The following is an 18,590-nucleotide window of genomic DNA, read 5'->3' on the forward strand; positions in this document are numbered from 1 at the left end:
CTGGCATACATTTCCAAAAAACAGTTCCATCTTGATTTATTTTCTTAAATCAGCTGCATAAAAATGACTGACTTTTTAGAACCAGTCTTTCTCCATTGTTCCAAGATTTGACAGGGATATGCCATTTAAAATCTACATAAAAGGATTACCTGATAATCCCACTGACAAACTACATGAAAACAATTTGCATCTTTCAAAGACGGGGACTTGCTCCAGTCCCTTTTGAATCATATGTGACACTCAAGAGCCAGATATTCCGCTGTTGTAAATCTGCACAGCTTCACTGAAATTAATGTAGCTATACCAGTTCACATAAGTCAAGGATCTGGCTAATGTAGATGTTATCTATGAATATTAAAAATACATTAAATAGAGTTAAGGTTGAAAGTACGGATCAGTAATTCAAGAGTAAAATCCTTACAGGGATGTCACAATTATCACCACAAAAAGCACTGCAAGACCAGGAAACTTGGAAGGAATCCAAAAATGTTAAGGTATAGGTGTCTTAACTGTGCATTTGCAAGTAACTTCAATTCTAGCCTATGACGACACGATGCAAAACAAATCTACAATTATCATTAGTATAATTATGGTATTCGCTGGTCTGGATTAAATTCAACTGGTTTTTAAAAAACATTTTTCATTTTTGACTCATGGTCACAACATTTTCTAAGTGCCTTTACTACAGCATTTCCAAATTTTAATATGTCTGCATTTCTTTTAAATTTACACCTTAACTGTAACTTTGAATTTCCTGAATTAGTAATGCTTGTTTTAGGGAGGATTACAACAACAGCCCCTGTAATGTGTTTATTCTGTGAACTACAGATATGTACCCTCCACCTTACCTGCAAAGGGTTAAGAAGTTCACACAGCCTAGCTGACACCTGACCAGAGGAACCAATGGGGGAACAAGATGTTTCAAAAGGAAGGAGGAAATTTTCCTTTGTTTTCGTCAGTTTCAGTTTCAGCCAGAGTGAAAAAAAGATCAAGGAACCTGCCTCTTATCAGAGTAGTAAATTTATTATCTTTTGTAACTTGTCTTTGTGCAATTAGAGGAATAATCAAACTTGGGTATTCTTGTGTGTACTAAGGTTTTTTGCCCAGGGGAACATCCTGGGTTTTAAATCTGTTGTCTGTGAGATCGACTTGTGTGCTCGTCTTCCAGAGATTTTTTTTCCTTTTCCTTTTCCTTTTCTTTTCTTTAATTAAAAGCCTTATTTTTAAGAACCTGATTGATTTTTTTCCTGTTTTTTAGATCCAAGGGAATTTGATCTAGACTCACCAGGGACTGGTGGGGGGAAAAAGGGAGGGGGAAGGAGTAATTCTTCCTTGTTTTTCAGATCCAAGGGAATTGGATCTGGACTCACCAGGGACTGGGGGGGGAGTCTCTCAAGGCTACCAGGGAGGGGAAGGTTTTTTGAGGGGAAGACAGCTTTCCAGATGACTCAGACATCTGGATGGTAGCAGCGAGTCCAGACCTAAGCTGGTAATTAGGCTTAGATGTGTTCATGCAGGTCCCCACATCTGTACCCTAAAGTTCAGAGTGGGGGTGAGACTTATGACAGTGCCAGTGTAGACAAGCCCTTAGTGAGTGAACTTTGGCACCATCACTATTGGGAACAATGGGAGACAGTGTGAAAGAAGGCACCTTTTTGAGTTTAAATCTAATTTGCAAGCGGTAAGGCCTGAGGCTAAAAGAGATGGGTTAAAATAGCAAAGATGCTTTATATAGCAACTAGTGACAAGTTGTGTTTCTCGGTTTGTTTTGGCTTTGAATACTTTGTCAAATTAAGGTAAAACTGAAAGCTCCAATGCTTTGCTGGCATTTGGGATGTTCGCACTGCTTTCACAGTGTGTTCCTACTCCAACTCCTATCCAGTGATATTCCCCAGAGTAAAAACTGACCACCCAGATGTGTATCAGTTTGTCTCTGCTCAACATTTACGGGGTTTAAACTAAAAACTATTCCTAAAAATCGACCTAGTTCAGCAGTTTCAAGTTTTCAACATAGACTAGGCCAGAGACCAGCCAGATAGGGGAAAAAATGGGGGAGGGGAATTGTTCTGAGTTGGGAGGGGAGCTGAAGGAAAGGGGACTAAAACAAAAACAAGGAGTTTTGATGGAAATAAGGCTAAAAGGCAAGAAAATTGGCAGACTAGAAATAGCAACAAACCTCCATTTTTAGAGCAGAAAGCAGACAACTTTGGTTTGCATTTTTTATATATAAGCTTTTCCCAAAAACGTTTCGCCATGAGCAATTTGCAGAAATGCCAGCATAAGCAACATTCATTTTTCCTGACACTCCTCCCACCCCAAAATTTTAATTCAAGGAATTCAATCAACCGAAAATCATGTGTGGTAAACAAACATTTCTACCACTTTTATAAATAAAATCTTAACTCTAAAAGTGATTTGAGTAAGCCTGTTTGATGTGACACTATTTATGGTGTTTACAGTTTTACATTTCTTTCAGCTTGGGCAATGAAAAAACCAAGCCAGTTTCACAGCCGAAATCAGTGTCAGTTTCAGGTTCTCAGTGCATGGAGATGGTAGTTAAAAAACAAATGGTTAAGTGGATTTATTTGTAAATTGTTGACATGTTTCTATTTGTCCTAGACTTTATAAGGCACTCCGGTTTGCCAAAAAAGTTGTATTTGGGACCAAATACAGGCTGGCCGACAATAAAGTTTAGCGCTATTGTTTTCAGGTCCCTTTTACCGTGCACATACAAGCCCGTGGCATCTGAAAACTTAAAACTAAAGGCCCGTTTCTTACATAGTCACTAGCTTAATACTAGATGTGACAAGGCACCAACATTTTCATCCCTTTGTCATTTGACGCAGCTCAGATTAGGTCTAGGCAGCAAGGCTGGTGAACAGATGCTGTCTGCCTACATTAGCACTCAAATCGGTTCAGCAGCAGCAGCAGCAGTGGTGCAGACAATTCTTTAGCAAATTATAATTACTGGTGTGTTATATCAAACTGAAAAACAGTTAGCAACTGTACTGGACAATACTGTCCTGAAAAATCAGTCTCATTTTATTCCATCAGGGCACTGGCAGCAGCATTTTAGAGTTTTCAGATTTAAAATTTATGTCCGCAGACCTAAGACATCAATGCCAGCTAATAAATAAATCCCTTTCTCCCCCCGAACCCCACCAACTAGTGCACTGTTCCATGCCTCTCAACCATTACACTCCTACTAATGCAAGATAAGCATGTAAAGATTTAGGGTGGCCTTCCAGACTCACTGGTGAGTTGGAGAAAGGGGGATGGGGAGACTGATCTGTTTTGCTTTTTGTATTTCTAGATTCCTTTCAAGTTCTTAAGTGTTAGGTGGTCAGGTTCCATCCCATCTGGGTGCTACTTATTACTTTGCCAACAGGCAATCCCCTCAATTTATTTCAGTAAGACAAAAAGGCATTGCCCTAATGGCCCTGCCTACCACCTCTGCGTTCTGCTAATGACCCAGGCCTGTTACTGTCAAACACCACAGTAAAGGCAACTGAGGGCACGTCTACACTACAGGATAATTTTGAATTAACTTAAACTGGTTTTATTAAACAGATATTATAAAGTCGATTGCACGCGTCCACACTAGGCACATTAATTCGGCGGTGTGCGTCCATGGTCCGAGGCTAGCATCGATTTCCGGAGCATTGCACTGTGGGTAGCTATCACTATAACTATCCGGCCAATAACTTCGATTTGCGGCCACACTAACCCTAAATCGATATGTTAATATCGATTTTAGTGTTACTCCTCTCGTTGGGGAGGAGTACAGAAATCGATTTTAAGAGCCCTTTAAATCGATTTAAAGTGCATTGTACTGTGGACGGGTACAGCGTTAAATTGATTTAACGCTGTTAAAATCAGTTTAACAGCATAGTGTGGACCAGGCCTCAGGGATTGCCTAGGCCAGGGGTAGGCAACCTATGGCACGTGTGCTGAAGGCAGCACGTGAGCTGATTTTTAGTGGCACTCACACTGCCCAGGTCCTGGCCACCTTTTGTATTTTTTGGGAAACTATTAAGCTTTTCTCCCCCTGATATCTTAGGCAAGAGCAGTGATCTCCAGAAGGAAATACAGCAGGTTTACTGCAAAGGCCCGAGACGTGGAAGTAGAATATAAAATGATAATCCCAGCTCTGCTACTAATTCATGGCATTCATAAAAGTTAGTGCTTTGAGGATTTCAGATGTTCAATGGCAAAAATCCAGAGACTGATTTTCAGAGGGTCCTGAGCATCAACAGTTCCAACTGAAGTCTCACTTACACACTGTAGGTTTTCAGCACCTCTGATAATGATGTTCTAGATGTCTAAAGTTAAGCATTTAAATGGAGACCATCTTTGAAAAATTCAACCTATCCTCAAAGCCTCAGTATCACCATCTGTAAGATGGGGCAAATAAAAAACATCTACCAAGAATTGCTGAATCTCTTGATTGTATTGAGAGTCTGGTTTATTAAGATCTGGTTTAAGGTCTGATTTAGGACTTTTAAATGTTTGAGTTTGGCTAAACTGCCTACAAGTGTGTTATGAGATTAATATTTGAAGAGCTTTGAAAGTGGGCAGTGCTGTATAAGTGATGTGTTACTTATTACAGCTCAGGAGAAGATAGTAGTTTAGGGCCTGATTCTGTCATGTGTCTCACGCTGACTAGTCCTTTACTTGGCAAGAAGTTCTACTGACATCAGCAGGATTATCTGCAGTGTCAGGTACTACGCAGAGAGAGTAAGGATGGTTGAACTGGGTCCTTACCTGTGTATCTGGTCAAATTCCTTTCTGCCTACCAAAACACTTCCTGCAGTTTGAAGGGGCATGGTAATTTTCTTCCATCCTTCTCTCGTATTTAGATTTGTTGTGCGCTGCTGCATTCCACCTTTCTTACAAAATGCTTTATGATCCTTGAATGCAGAAATGCCTTCACGCACACTCTGCTTAAATTCATCCGCGTTCCTATTCTGATCATTCTAATCCAAGTAGCTGACGCTTAATACTTGTCATGTGGCACTGCCCAAAACTCCCAACCATGCTTGGGGACCCATTGTGCTGGCACTGGTCAGAGCCATACTAAGAGACAGTCTCTGTTCTGAAAAGCTGCAGATAGTTGTTGGCAGCTATACAGCAGCAATGAGGCATGTGCCACCTCCAAAACAAGATAGCTCTACAAGAGCAGAACTTTGAGCCTGTCATAAACAGATAGCTAAGGGTTAATGTTCTTTTACCTGGAAAGAAGTAACCTGAAACACCTGACCAGAGGACCAATCAGGAAACAAGACTTTTTCAAATCTGGGTGGAGGGAAGTTTGTGTGTGAGTTCTTTGTCTTTTGTCTTCTGCCTGTACTCTCTCGACTATGAGAGGATTTTTCTGCCTCCTGCTTTTCTAATCTTCTGTTTCCAAGTTGTAAGTACAAAGATAGGAAGACCATAGGTTTGTTTTTTTGTATTTACATGTGTGTAGTTGCTGGAATGTGTTAAATTGTATTCTTTGTGGATAAGGCTGTTTATTCATATTTCTTTTAAGCAATTGACCCTGTATTTGTCACCTTAATACAGAGAGACCATTTTTATGTAATTTTCTGTCTTTTTACATAAAGCTTTCTTTTTAATACCTGTTGGAGTTTTTCTTTAGTGGGGAACTCCAGGGAATTGAGTCTGTAGCTCACCAGGGAATTGGTGGGAGGAAGAAGTCAGGGGGATATCTGTGTGTGTTAGATTTACTAGCCTGACTTTGCAATCCCTCTGGGTGAGGGGGGAAGAGAGATTAGCTCTCAGTACTTCTGTTTTCCAGGACTGGAAATAGAGAGGGTGGAATCCCTCTGTTTAGATTCACAGAGCTTGCTTCTGTGTATCTCTCCAGGAACCCAGGGAGGGAACACCTGGAAGGGAGAAGCGGGGGGAATGGTTTATTCCCCTTTGTTATAAGACTCAAGGAATTTGGGTCTTGGGGTCCCCAGGGAAGGTTGTTGGGGGGACCAGAGTGCCCCAAAACACTCTAATTTTTTGGGTGGTGGCAGCTTTACCAGGTCCAAGCTGGTAACTAAGCTTGGATGTTTTCATGCTAACACCCATATTTTGGACGCTAAGGTCCAAATCTGGGAATATGTTATGACAGAGCCTACAAGTTACAAGTCAAATTGTGCACAGTCTCATGTGGAAACAGCTTGATGTCCCTATTTATGAAAGGAGGATGCGACAAAGATGCATGTGAATAGTGTGCTGGCATTTCCTTTGCTTTGCTGCTGACAGGAAAGTTCCTTCCTGAATAGTGAAAAGACATCACCAAGTACAACAAGGGAGAGGGTGGGGTAGAGAATAGTGGACAGTTTTTTGCCCTTCACACACAGGGGACATTGGAGAAGCAGGCACAGCTGGAAGACAAAAGGGAACATTCCCTTAGTCACATGAGTGACTTACCTGAATATCCTGGTGCCCTTGCTGAGCATCTCCTAGCAGTTGAATGGTGAGGGTTCCAGAATCCTGGAGGACACCTTGAAGATAGAGAAAGTTATGACCCACATGTGGTCCCGTGGTGCATTCCCAGCAGATGAGGACAGAACAAGTGTCACAGTAGAGATGTGGCACCTGGAAAAGGACACAGGGGAAAAAAATGGCATGACACACTAAGCTACCCACAGAAGAAAACAAGTATCTTAACCATAAGAGGCGATATTACGGGTAGTAAGCCAAGTGTTCACAACAGCTTCTACAGAGGAAAAGCGATCCCTCTTGTAAGCAGCCACTCATATGTGGACAAGAATAAAATAGAAGTGTTATTATTTTCTTTGCAATTGTTGGGATTTTATGGATCCCAATGAATCTGATGCTGGATAGAATCAAGGGACTTTGATGCGATTCAATTTGATGTGATTTGATTCAATTCAACACGGCTTTATTCAATGTGAACAAAAGGAGAGCCCCTGGTACAAAAAAACAGGCAGTGTCCCTCCAGCAAGGAGCCCCTCCCCTTGCTATTTTAGAGCACATGGCACTTACATAACAACCTACATAACATGAACCTCTAACCAATCAGAGTTAATCTTTCCATATATGGGTTAGTTTATCACATGCTCATAGTTCTCCATTCCACATGCTGAGCTCACCCTTCTCCCCCTGGCCTTCTCTAGAATGTTCCTAGGGCAGCGAGCCACAGCTTGCTTCCCTATGCATAAGCACCCTGCAAACCACATTTTATCCAAAATGAACGTAAGCATACCCTTAACAAGACAGTACCAGGATGTCCATCCCACCCTTATCTCAAGAACGGAAACCATCTGCCAACACTCACCCATTTGGGTATGTCACCTATTGCACATTTCAGATAACTTTTCTTGCATATACAAACATTGCATAAACTTTCTGAGCCATTTAAATTTACTGTCCTGTTGTTGCACTGGGCATATCAAGCAAAAAAAACAAGGACAATCCTCTCTATTTGCAAGACAGAACATACAAGGCAAACTGGATGCAAACGCTTGCCATCACCACCAAAGGTGGTGTCGAAGTCAAGGACTGTGGCAATTCTCCTGTGCCAGCCAGCACTTTCAGTGTCAGTGGAACTTCTGGGAAGAAACTGGATTTAGGAGGAAGAAACTGTACATTGTAAGTTAGTTACAGAATTTAAAGATTAGCCTGTCCACTTTTTTAAGACAAATGGAATCATGTTGGTTAATAAACCTAAACTAAATCCCAAACCCACATTCACTCCAGAGTGAAACTCTGTATATGCCATATCATGTATTTATTCACTACCAGTACCTGCTTGCATGTTTGCATTCCATCCAGGGAGCGCCACCTAGCCCCACTCCTGGCCTGGGCCCAGGCCCCAGATGCCGCCCCATGCCTGGGGCCCCAGTCTTGGCTCTGCTCCCACCTGCAGCCTTAGGCCCTTACCCCGTCCATGTCCCCCCTCTCCCCCAGAGCCATGACCCTACTTCTGGCCCCAGCTTGGAGAAAGTGAGGGCGCGCAGGTGGGGTGGGGTGGGGTGGGGGTGTGAGGAAAAAAAAAGTTTGGGGACTGTTGTTCTAAGGTGATATATCAATAGGCTTTGCAATCTAGATTTAATTACAAGAGAAAGAAAATCAGTGGGGGACCACCACTTAATATGACCATGCTTACTCCAGCTCCACCACCCTTTCTTAAAGTTAAGCTTTTAAAAAAAAATCTAATCTCCCCCTCGGAGACCTCAACATATGTTCACTCTGCAATGAAGATAACTAGACAGTGAAAGGCAGCTGGAGGAGGACAGAGTGTAGTCAACTTCAAGATGACCTGCTAGAATCTTCTAAACCACCAGGTCTCAAATTGTGAGTCGAGCCCCCAAAGTGGGTTGTGACCCCCTTTGAATGGGGTTGCCAGGACTGGCTTAAACTTGCTTCAGCCCTTGGCAGCAGGACTCAGGTTGCAGCCCCCTGGCCTGGGGCTGAAGCCTTGAGCTTCAGCTTTCCCCCCCCTGCCTCCTGGGGCTTTGGTCCTCCCACCCACCCAGGGCAGTGGGGCTTGGGTGCGCTCAGGCTTCAGTCCCCCCACCTGGGGTCATGAAGTAATTTTTGTTGTTAGAAGGGGGTCACGGTGCAATGAAGTTTGAGAATCCCTGCTCTAAGCACAAGTTGGAAAAGGCAAAAAGTGCATTACTCTTTGGAGCCAACTTCAGTTTTAATTCTTTTACCTTCATACAACTTAATGCAACATATTAAGAGGCACTTTAGCTGCACTGGTTTCTTTATTTATTTGAGCGTTAGCATCTGCATACACCCCAGTGTACCCTCAAAGAATCAGAGGGCCAGCCTGTCCCCTTCGTTACCATAAGTGTAAGGAATCCAGATCTATCTGGGTGACGGAAGGGAACTCTGTGGGTAGAAGCACAGCACCATGCCCACCGACAGCCAACTCCACAGTGAATTAGCGAGTCAGAAAACTGACTGCCATCATTTATTATTCACAGTCTCCTTCTCTGAACCTAGCCCCAAGGTTCAGGGCCAGCAGCCAACTTTCCTGTCCCTCGCTTGTTTTTGGTGGTGTTTATTTTGCTTCCCCGCCCCACCAAACAGGGTCCCCTGTGCCCGATAAATCTAATGGACTGTGATAGTTGTAGCTCAGAATAAGGTTTTGTATTGATTCTAATCAGGAAGATCCAAACGAACACAGATCTTTCACCAAAACAGCAGAGATTCCAGTTTTTTCTTCAAGCAGAAAGATACATATAAGGGTTCTCTTTCAAGCAGACAAATATGTACTAAATTTGTAGAGACCCACATATAAAAGACCCTCCTAATCTGCTGCCCCCCACATAGGGTGACCAGAGAACAAGTGTGAAAAATCAGGAGAGTGGGTTGGGGGGTAATAGGAGTCTATATAAGAAAAAGACCCAACAATCTGGACTGTCCCTGTAAAATCCGGACATCTGGTCACCCCACCCCCAATTCCCATTTCTGGAGTAGCAGACTGAAATCGGAAGGGTTTGGATCAGGCCTGCACAACTGGTAAAGCGGCGAGGGCCACATTACTCCAAAGGAAACAGCTGAGGGCCGAACCCCCCCAACCCCGCGGAAACATGCCCCACCCCCCAGGACCTCCCGGCCCGGCAGAAACACCCCATCCCAGCACCGCACAGTGCTGCAGAAACAAACCCTGCTTCCCCAGCACTGCCCCACTAAAACAGCTGTGGGCCAAAAAGGAAGGTTGGGGGTGGGGAAGTGATACTTGATTTTAAAATCAGCCAGGGTCTCCCAGCTGAAGAAGTGGCTGGGAGCCCTCAGGGTCAAATTAAAGGGCCCAGGGCTCCGGCGGCTGGGAGAACCCGGAGCTTTGCAGGGCTGGGGCAGGGATTTAAAGGGCCCAGAGCTCCTGCTGCTGAGGGGGGCCTGAGCCTTTGAAATCCCAGCCCCAGCCCATCTGCTGGAGCCGCAGCCGGGATTCAAAGGGCTTTGGGCTGCCTTCAGTGGCAGGGAGCCTTGAGCCCTTTAAATCTCAGCAGCCACCGGGATTCAAAGGGCTCTGAGTTGCCCGTGGCGGCGGGAGCCCTGAGCCCTTTAAACCTCAGCCGTGGCCGGGAATCTCTGCGGGCATCCCAGAGCCCTTTGAATCCCAGCCGTGGCTGAGATTTAAAGGGTTCTGGGCTGCCCACAGCTGCGGGCAGCCCAGAGCCTTTGAATCCCATCCGCGGCTGGCAGGGCTGGCTTTAGGAAGTGCAGGGCCCAATTCGAACATTTTTGGCGGGGCCCCGCAGGGAAGACTGAAAAATAAAAAAAAAAAAAAATGTAAAAAAAAAGCCTCTCATTTCTTAGCAACTGGTTCCCTATAAAAAGTTCTGCCACAGTATGTATTTTTTGTACCAGTAGGGTTACCATACATCTGTATTTTTCTCCCGGATGGCAATTTAAGAACCAAAAAGTCTGATATGTCCGGGAAAATACAGATGTATGTTAACACTACCTAAAGTTCGTTTTTAAAAAGATGGGTCTGAACTAGAAATGAGCTCTGCTACTCCCTGAGGGTGTGCTAGGGTGCACGTGTGGGTCCCAGCCACTCCCTACCCTTCTCAGGGTTACTTCCCTGGGAACTGCAGGGCACCAGTGGACATGGGGCTGGCTGGAGGTGGGGGGGGGAGGGCGCTGGATATAGGGTATGGCTGCAGGCTGGGCAAGGGGTGTGGGGCAGGCTGGAGACGGGGTGTGGGGTCGGCTGGCTGGTTTCAGGCAGGGCCACGGGGGGGTGCAGCATGGGCTGGCAGGGCTGGAGACAAAGGAGTGTGGAACTGGCTGGTTCAGGCAGGTGGGTGCGGCAGGAGTTGGTTGGAGACAGGGCAGGGGGTGCACGGCTGGTGTGGGCAGGGAAGGCGGTGCGGTGGGGGCTGGCTGGAGACAGGGCAGGAGGTACAGGGCTGGCTGGAGACAGGGATTTGTGCAGGGCTGTAGGCAAGGCAGGGGGTGCGGGGCTGGCTGGAGACGGGGTGGCTGCGGGCAGCAGGTGCAGGGCTGGCTGCAGATAGGAACTGGTGCAGGCAGGGCAGGAGGTGCGGGGCTGGTGCGGGCAGGGGGTGCAGATACAGGGGGTACAGCCCATCCTGTATGGTGAGTGCCCCCTCCTCCTCCCTCCCTCACCAGGGTAGCAGCTGCAGTCTGGGGCTTGGGGGCTATTTAAATGGCCCAGGGCTCCCATGCTTCCACTGCCTCAGCCCTGTAAATAGCTGCGGGAGCCCTGAGGAAGTGGTGAGGCTCCAGCGGCTATTTAAAGGGCCAGGGTGGTAGAAGTGACGGGAACCCTGGACTTTTTAAATAGCCCCTAGAGCCCGGCATCCCTACCCCAGGGCTCCAGCAGAGGTGCTCTGGTGGCAATTTAAAGGGCCTGGCGCTCCAGCCCCTGCTGGGAGCCCCAGGCCTTTTAAATTGCCCCCTGGGGAAGCTGGGCCACCCCAGTACAGCGCACTGGCTTTTGCCAGTACACCATACTGGGGCTTGCGCACGGAGCCCTCTTAGGGGCAGCCCGATTCAGGGGAATTGGTTGAATTGGCCTAACGCCAGCCCTGGCGGCTGGGATTTAAAGGGCTCTGGGCTCCCGGCTGCTGCGGCAGCCCAGAGCCCTATGAATCCTGGCCACAGCTGAGATTTAAAGAGCTCTGAGCTCTCCGCTGCCGCGGGCAACTGAGAGCCTTTTGAATCCCGGCCGTGGCTGAGATTTAAAGAGCTCTGGGCTTCCTGCGGCTGCGGGCAGAGCAGAACCTTTTGAATCCCGTCCGTGGCTGAGATTTAAAGTGCTCTGGGCTTCCCACGGCTGCGGGCAGCCCAGAACCCTTTGAATTGCGGCCGTGACTGGAATTTAAAGGGTTCTGGTTTCCCCGCGGCTGCGGGCAGCGCAGACCCTTTTGAATCCCAGCCGCGGCTGAGACTTAAAGAGCTCTGAGCTCCCCATGGCTGCAGGCAGCCCAGAGCCCTTTGATTCCCGGCCGCGGGCCGCAAAGTGAACCTTCGCAGGCCGAATGCGGCCCACGGGCCATATGTTGTGCAGACCTGGTTTGGATCATGATTAATGGACATCATATACATTTTTAAAAACTATGACTAATCTTGGATTAGTACAAACACAATCTGTAGAAGGATATAAAGTTCATCTTCCATTACAGAAAAGCATTCTATCATGACAAAATGTATTCATTTTATCTCATTTTTAAGAACAGAATTATGTTTTATGTTTGCCTCAGACAAGTTTCAAAAGATTTCAAGTTCTCCCCCACTCAACCACATCCCCCAAAACCAAACATATGCAGCTGCTTTGCAAAAAGTTCTCTTTCTGGGTGTCACATTTCGGGGTGCCTTCCACTTATATTGTTATTTTCTTGTTTTTAAAAACCATAAGGGCAGGAAGCATAAGATTGGGTTTTTCCCCATCTTTGAAACTTCATTTTTGCCCCACTTGAAGATACACAGATAATGAACGGGCAGGGGCAGATTGCCACGTTGTGATTTAACGGATGGGATTTTGGAATGACCTCTAAGCCATGGTAGCATTATCAACCGCTGCCCATTCATCCACGATTACTCAATTTAAGAACAAATATTTTGTGAATATAGCCTCAGAAATAAACAGCCATCTTGTTTGGGGCGGGTAGTGTAGAGAAGGAAAATTGGAGATAAAGATATCCCTTTCTTCCTAAATTAAAGAAAAATAATCATAATAATAATTAGGGATCACATGAACTATTTTTACTGGATTTACTGTTTGGTTTTGTAATTATTACTAGGCTGTTCCGTTCTAAAGATAGTTAAGGAATAAGTGATTTTCTTTTTAACTATTCTCCACTGTTAAAGTACTACACTCAGGAAGAGGGCGAAAATCAAATGTACAACTATAAAATGGGAAATAATTGGTTAGACAGTAGTATTGCTGAAAAGGATCTAGGGCATACAGTGGATCACAAATTGAATGAGTTAACAACATGAAGCTGCAAAAAAGGCTAAATCTCATTTTAAAGTGCACTAACCACAATACTGTATGTAAGACATGGGAGGGAATTGTTAATTCTAGTCAGCATAGGTGAGGCCTCAGCTGGAGTACTGCATCCAGTTCTGGGCGCCACACTTTAGGAAAGATGTGGACAAATTGGATTGTCCAGAGGAGAACAATAACAATTATGAAAAGTTCAGAAAACCTGGCCTAGGAGAAAAGGTTACAAAACTGGGCACGTTTAGTCTTGAGAAAAGATGACAGAGGGAACCTGATACCAGTCTTTAAATATGTTAAGGACTGTTACAAAGAGGATGATGATCAATTGGTGTCCATGTCCACTGAAGGTAAGATGAGAAGTAACGGGCTTAATCTGCAGCAAGGGAAATTTAAGTTAGATATTAGGAAAAACTTTAACTATAAGGATACTTAGGTTCTGCAACAGGCTTACAAAGGGAAGCTTTAGAATCTCCATCATTGGAGGCTTTTAAAAACCAGTTGGACAAACATTTGTCAGGGATGGTTTAGGTTTACTTGGTCCTGTCTCTGCACAGGGGCCAGACTTGATGATCTCCTGAAGTCCAGTCCGGCCCTACATTTTATGATTCTATATACCTGGGCAGGGGAAAAGAGAGAATATGGCCCTGAAAGTTTACACTTGTGGGATATTTGGCAGTTAGTGCCACTGTTAAGTCGTAAACAAGTGATAAAGGTGGGTCTGTAGGACCGTAACATTTTCAATGGAGCAACCTTCAAACTATATTGATTTTAAAAATATATTATATGCACGTAAAATATGAGAAGGTGCTGTGCTTGGTGGAGATGATTTATTCGGGTGATTAGTTTACCTTATTGGCACTATAGAAGAAAGTGTCCGATTGTGAGCTACATTCCAATCTTCTTTAAATACCAGTGTCAGGGTTCCTTCCCCACTCTCAACTCTGGGGTACAGATGTGGGGACCCATACGAAAGATCCCAAGACTGATTTCTACCAGCTTAGGTTAAAACTTCCCTGTGATGATGCAGTTCTGGTGGGACCCAACTGAGAGTGCCAATTCTGGACCAATTGCTCAAACAGGGTAATCACAGCCCAAGGCTGGGGTTTTTCCACCTCTAAGGCAAACCAAACCAGCCAAACTAAAAGGACTTCGGTTTCACCCCACCGGCTAACCACAAGTCACACAAGCAATTTCCTTAGACACTCCAGTCTCCCAGTATCACCACCAGTCCCACTCGTCCTAGGGATGAATGGTTATGAAAACCAACACCCCAGTAAAAGAAAAAGGCTCTCTCGTTCCCAAAGGACCAAGCCCCAGACCCAGGTCAATATACACATCAGATCTTACCCACAAATCACGCTGTTGCCAATCCTTTAGAATCTAAAATATAAAGGTTTATTCATAAATGGAAAAAGATAGAGATGAGAGCTAGAATTGGTTAAATGGAATCAATTACATACAGTAATGGCAAAGTTCTTAGTTCAGGCTTGTAGCAGTGATGGAGTAAACTGCAGGTTCAAATCAAGTCTCTGGAGAACATCCCCCGCTGGGATGGGTCATCAGTCCCTTGTGTAGAGCTTCAGCTTGTAGCCAAGTCCCTCCAGAGGTAGGAAGCAGGATTGAAGACAAGATGGAGATGAGGCATCAGCCTTATATAGGCACTTCCAGGTGTAAGAACACTTCTTTGTTCTTACTGTGGAAAATTACAGCAAAATGGAGTTTGCAGTCACATGGGCCAGTTTCTGCACACCCTGCTGAGTCACAAGGCATATCTGCCTCCTCTCAATGGGTCAATTGTGTAGCTGATGGTCCTTAATGGGCCATCAAGCAGGCTAAGCAGAGCTAACACCCACTTGTCTGGGATCTTTCCCAGTAACACAGCACAAGTTTGAAATATAGACGTATCATAAACAGATAAGAAAAGTTAATAGCACAGAAGTGCTTTATATCTCTTTGACTATAAAGGGTTAACAAGTTCAGTAAGCCTGGCTGTCACCTGACCAGAGGACCAATCAGGAGACAGGATACTTTCAAATCTTGAGGGAGGGAAGTTTTTGTGCTGTGCTGTTAGTTTTGGTTGTTGTTCACTCTGGGGGCTCAGAGGGATCAGATGTGCAACCAGGTTTCTCTCCAATCTCCCTGATACAGTTTCTTATAGATCCAGAATAGTGAGTACAAGGCAGATAAAGCGAGTTAGGCTTATGGTTGTTTTCTTTATTTGCAAATGTGTATTTGGTTGGAAGGAGTTCAAATGTGCATTTGACTGAAAGGAGTTCAAATTGGTATTTTGCTGAAAAGATTTTAATTTGTACTTGTATACTTAGGCTGGGAGAGTATTCCCAGTGTCTACAGCTGAAAGACCCTGTACCTATTACATTTTAAATTTACAAAGATAATTTTTACTGTTTTTTCTCTTTAATTAAAAGCTTTTCTTGTTTAAGAACCTGATTGTTTTTTTTATTCTGGTGAGACCCCAGGGGACTGGGTCTGGATTCACCAGGGAACTGGTGGGGAGAAAGGAGAGAAGAGGGAGAGAGAGGCTGATTTCTCTCTGTGCCAGGATTACTTTATCTCAGGAAGAGTCTGGGAGGGGGAAAGAGAAGGAGGGAGGAAGGTGAATTGTCCTCTCTGTTTTGTGATTCAAGGAGTTTGAATCACACAGTGCTCTTCCAGGGTAACCCAGGGACGGGAAGCCTGGGAGAGGCAACGGTGGGGGAAAGGGTTTACTTTCCTTGTGTTAAGATCCAGAGGATCTGGGTCTTGGGGTTCCCCAGGCAAGGTTTTGGGGGGACCAGAGTGTACCAGGCACTGGAATTCCTGGTTGGTGTCAGCGCTACAGGTTCTAAGCTGGTAATTGAGCTTACAGGAATTCATGCTGGTACCCCATCTTTTGGATGCTAAGGTTCAGAGTGGGGAATTATACCATGACAAGACAGTATACAGCCAATATTCATAACTTCAACTACAAAATGATACAGACATACAGACAGCATAATCATAATCAGTGACCCATACCCTGGTCTTAGACACCTTATATGACCCCCTTTACATAGGATTTGGTGCCACTACAGGACCTTGGTTGCAAACCATGCTCTATATGGTCCCAGTTTATATCAATAATGTCACACCCCCAACGCAAAATTGATGCAGGAAGGGATGACACAGACATCACTGACTTCATCCCAAGAGCTCCCCGTCCTGGGTTCTGTCTTATTACAGCTTGTCCTGGGTTTGAAGCTATATTAATGTATAACAGAAATGCTTTACCAAACTTACGTTTAATAAAACGATTGAATTTCTTTACAATCTTAAGGTAAAACTTGGTTAGAACAATAGTGGATTGGATTTCCTTTTGCAGCAGGATTCCTGTATGTCTCATGTGATCTTGCCAAGAGCTAAAGAACATAGCTACTTTATTCATACACACTCTGGCAAATGTTTGGAACCCAATTAACATTAAATCAACATAGATATTAATGTTATTTACAGTGTAGGAATCTTGGCATTTAGCCATGCAATCAATATGGTAGTGTGCCTCAGTTTCCCCTTTCCTAGTGCACGTCAGGTCTGGAATGTCTTTTCCCCTGTGAAAAGTTTCAATACTGTTTACAGGCATTAACTGTGAAACATTAGTATAGCAAGGCCTTTTACTATAAAGTGTGTTCTCATGTACTGCTTTCAACACGTTCAAGGGACTTTCCAAAGGATTGGGCACATGGTACATTCTTACAATTCTGGGTAATAGCAACACATTAGTTACAAAAATCACCATTAACAATAACAACAAATTCATTGCAAGTGTCCATTTACAATTATGTTTATTATGCCACACCTTTGGCTCAATACCCTTGGAGTTTGGGAATTTTAGAGTTAACTTTTGGCTTCTCTTTGCAAAATTCAGTTTTCTTTTTTCTCCTTGTCCTGCAGGATCAAACCCTGATTCCTCTTGCTTAACCACATTTACTGGCTGATGGGGTGAGCTCTCTGTGCTAACAGCTATTAGCAAGTCTTTTTTCTCCCTTCCAGCCAGGTAATTTGCATTAACACAAACACTGTCTTTTAATTTCTTAGCTGCTACCAATTCTAAGGCTGGACTCTGTCTTACAGAGATACTACACAAATTCAAAGGGTCTAAGAGTGAGAGTTTGCTTACTCTTCCCTGCATCCTCAAGCCTTTATCCATAAAACTATTTTGCTTCGAAACACCAGTAACCCAATCTGTTCTCAGATCCTGAAGCACAGGCCGCTGACTTACAGAATTGGCATGAAGACATTCCTGTTCCAACACCATTGTCTTCCCAACAAGCTGGCCAAACCCAGGCACTTGGTCATAGGGCTGTTTAAATTCCTTAACAACTTTTATTCCATCTGAGACCGTCTCAAAGCTATCCACACTGGATTTTTCAAAAGGAAAGTCAGTGGATCCATTCACAACAGAAAGTTTTTGGCTGTTAGGAACTGAAACTTCATTGATTAAATCACTTTTACACCCTTCAGTTGCAACAAACTGCTTGCACAGATTACCCTGAGAATTTCTTTTCCCAGGAGCTTTTCTAAGCAGCAATTCACCCCTCTCAGAAATTCTGCCCTTATCCTCTTCACCTAGGGCTTGCTCTAAAGGAACACTTTCCCGAGCAACCACAGACTCTTTCTGGGTCTTATTTACATTTAGAATCACCTCTGGCCCACCAGGCAGATTTTTACACAACTCCCTTTCAGGCAAACTTACAGACTTTCTAGATAACAGGTTAGAAGCATTTTTCTTCCCTTGGCCATGAACAAGCTCAGGAATCTTTTCCTTTTTGCTACACGTTGTCCAACTGTCAGTAGGTAACACAATTAAATCACCTTTTTGCTCTCCTTGTGTCCTGGCTAGGGTATCACCCTGATTAGACAGAATTGCTACACCCTTTTCCAACCACACATTAGCAACTGGCAAACTACAAGCACCAGAATTGTCTGATCTCTGGGATTTTGCTAAGACACTAACTGGATGCAACCTAGTTACAGTGTCATTCTTCCCAGCAGACACAAACTTAGGACTATTCCCTTCCTGGGCTTTAGCTGTATTTACAACAAACTCCGAGACAACTGAACTATTCTCAACCATCACAGGCTGAAAGGCACCTTCTGTCTGCTTCACAGACAAAGAAGAGCCAGAGACACATTCTCCTTTACCAGACACACAGCTTGGGATTTCATTTCCCTTGTCCCAGCACACAGGGCTGTTCACAGACAACTGCTTGGAGACCGGGGTAGCTTCCTCCATAGGCAAGTCAATACCCCTGACAGACACAGGCACAATTCCTTCATTGTCACATTTCTCTGCACAGGAAACAGGTAAGGGATAGGGACACTCATTTTCCACTATCCTTGTCTTTCCACACTGCTGACTAGACAAAGCCCTTGGCTCACAAGGCTGCCTAGGCTCCTACAAACTTTTCCTACCAGGCACATTGCCATTTCCAACAGGTAAGCTGCTGCTTTTTTCACTACACTGAGCTACTTCCAGCAAATCATAGTTACCCATTTCAGGTTTACTTTTACAAGCTGCACTAGCCACCAATCCATTACCCATTACAAATCTACCCTTTCCTTCCTCAGTTAGGGCTTCCACCTGACCATTTACTTGAATTTGCTC

The 18,590-nt window shown here is 44.6% G+C and overlaps 1 pseudogene; it reads right to left on the reverse strand.

The window, feature by feature from the left end:
- The window catches only part of LOC127033532 (E3 ubiquitin-protein ligase TRIM71-like), a 37,804-nt pseudogene that overhangs the window by 13,785 nt on the left and 5,429 nt on the right, over nucleotides 1-18,590 (reverse strand).

This window comes from Gopherus flavomarginatus, chromosome 13 (genome assembly GCF_025201925.1).
Source record: "Gopherus flavomarginatus isolate rGopFla2 chromosome 13, rGopFla2.mat.asm, whole genome shotgun sequence".
Lineage (NCBI taxonomy): Eukaryota > Metazoa > Chordata > Testudines > Testudinidae > Gopherus > Gopherus flavomarginatus.